This window comes from Raphanus sativus, chromosome 8 (genome assembly GCF_000801105.2).
Source record: "Raphanus sativus cultivar WK10039 chromosome 8, ASM80110v3, whole genome shotgun sequence".
Taxonomy (NCBI): Eukaryota; Viridiplantae; Streptophyta; class Magnoliopsida; order Brassicales; family Brassicaceae; genus Raphanus; species Raphanus sativus.
The window spans coordinates 8,275,804-8,278,360 of record NC_079518.1 but is presented as its reverse complement, the minus strand read 5'-3'; the positions used below and the strand labels follow the sequence as shown (position 1 = coordinate 8,278,360).

The 2,557-nt window shown below is 35.5% G+C and overlaps 1 pseudogene; it reads left to right on the top strand.

Annotated features, from left to right (window-relative positions):
- The first annotated feature begins 555 nt into the window (after positions 1 to 555).
- Positions 556 to 1,952, top strand: LOC130498578 (protein LNK4-like; annotated as a pseudogene).
- Positions 1,953 to 2,557: the final 605 nt, after the last annotated feature.

The window sequence follows — 2,557 nt, the reverse complement described above, 5'->3', positions numbered from 1 at the left end:
TATCTTATAAGTTTGAAGTTTAGATATTTAACATTTTTTTACTGATTTGAGACTAGGTAAGCAAGAAAAAATTTAATAATTTTTTAACTAATTCAATTCAATGCAAAAAACTTAACATGCACAACGTCCTCGTATGTATTAAACAAAACATATGTGTTTTACAGAATCTGATCGATATTATTATCATGCAATGTTATCTAAGCCAATGAAGTAGTTAAACAAATGTGTTTTCTTGCACTGTACGTCTATTTAGCTTCTTTCTATAACCTTACTTGACAAAAAAGAGAAGAGAACCCTTTTATTAGTTGAAGCTGTTGTTTCAGTTATTAAACTTCCGCGAAGAAGACACACATAATTCTTTTTTTTTTGCTTCAAAGAATTCATACAACATATAACTTACATACATGAAACATCAGTGTGCACAAATAACCAAACTATAACATACAAAAAAATACATGACAGTCTATCAAACTTGACTATAATGTTACTGGTTCGTTCAATCCAATTTTGGCTATGCAGAATTATTTTCTACATCTGTGTACCTAACTTCCATCTCCTGATATGTGGGGTGCATGGAGCATGAACTCCCAGAAAGACTTTGACTTCGATGTGATTAACAATGGCTTCAGCGGTGGATTATACAGTCACACGGAGATGGAGATGGAGATGGGAACAAGTGAAGAAGTAGTAGAAGAAGAAGAAGAATGAAACAGGCTTAAGACTGCTGGTTGTTTCTATATGTTTCCTGGCTTCATGATTTGGATGAGACTCAACAGATGGATGATATGTTCTTGTATAATCGCTCGCACTCTTATCGACACATTAATATATAAATAAAAAGCTCAATGGACAATATAGTTGGTATTCATCTTTTGTCTCTTCTTTCCGGTTCTTACTGAAGAAATTCCATTTTGGAGAATGTTCCAGGGAATTGTATTAATTTCAGCCCTGTTTCTTGCTCCGCTGCATATCTCGATCGCAAAGAAGTCTCAATGTTCAATCACAACTGGGAAACTTGTCATGACGTGCCTCTTATGGTAAAAACATCTCCATTTTTTATTATCTATGTAGCAATAAAGTGATGTTAGTCTTTTTTTTTTTGGTCAACTTATGGTGATGTTAGTCTAGTGGTGTCGTTTACTTGGTCCAGACGCATCTTATGACTATTGATGTTCCAAGGAAGGTTATTTAGGTATATTATCAGTGGAGATCTCGGAACCATCTACAGAAGTAGTGTTGCATAATCTACAGAGAGCTACATAAAAAGTGAGTGTGATGATCTGATCGTGATCTTGCCTACAAGGCTACAATCTTGGTTTGGGATTTTTCTGATAGTTGATCAGTCTTGTAATAACAAACTTTTTGATATAATAGTTGGCTGATGATACTCGCAAATGCTTCCGAGATACCTTTTACCGCCTTGCTAAGAGCTCACAACACAAGTCTGAACCAGAGTTCCTTGAGGACAGAACCAGGTTAGAGAGACTTTTCTTCATTTATCTGCTTAAAAACAGACTTGACTACATGAGTAAAGACTCATCATCATCCTTTATGTTTCAGTAGGTACAGAGATCAGAAGACTGAACTGGAAACGAACTCAATAGACAGAGCCTAGCCAACCTCACATTCAACAAATTGGAATCCAACATGAGAAACATGCATCCACCAAACATGAGGTGAAGTTAATGTACATCTAACATTTATATATTTGGTGTTTTTAGCTTATTATTCCCACCCACATGACCAAATAGTACATAACCTTATATGTAGAATACATACACATATATTCATTTATATTTATCAATACATTCGGTAACACACACACACACACTGCATGAACTATATAACACATACAAACAAGTGAAAACATTATTGCAAATTACACTGATATTTATTTGAAATAAATATGAACACGTGACCTTGTTCAGCAGTATCTGAACCTGAGACCAGACCCCCCCCCCCCCAACTTTTCATCCACCAAGGCTGACAATCTCTCCACTTGTACAGGCGTCGGATAGTTTTTCCAGTCACTAATTTCTCCCTTCCTAAACAAGTGCCTATTCTCAAAGTTCTTGATCGACTTGTTTGACTTGTTCACCTCCAGCTTCTTTAGACTCTCGAAACTACACAGATCCTCAGGAAGAGAACAATGACTCGGATCCTTGAATCGTCGAGAGGTAATGATTCAAAGTGTTTCGCATGAATGAAAAAAAAATTGGTTACGTTTTTTCTTATGGAACCAAATAAGGAAACAAAGCAAAGAATTAAATGATCCGTTTTTTTTAAACTCCCTCACAGAGTGACACGTGGATCCGAGCCTTCTCATGCATTCTCACCAAAATCGTTTAAGGAAAGCCTTAAAAATGCTTCTCCATTAATATATAGGGGATGTAGTAGGCAGACCTGGTAGTAGGTTTATCTGAATCAAACAACAATCAAGGCCATAATCGGCATATCAAGTTTTTAGGAATTGAATAAGTTTCTATTGAAAGAAACATACATAATATGAGACCTGATCCAAGTTGTATACATAAATAACTTGTAACAATGAAAGAAG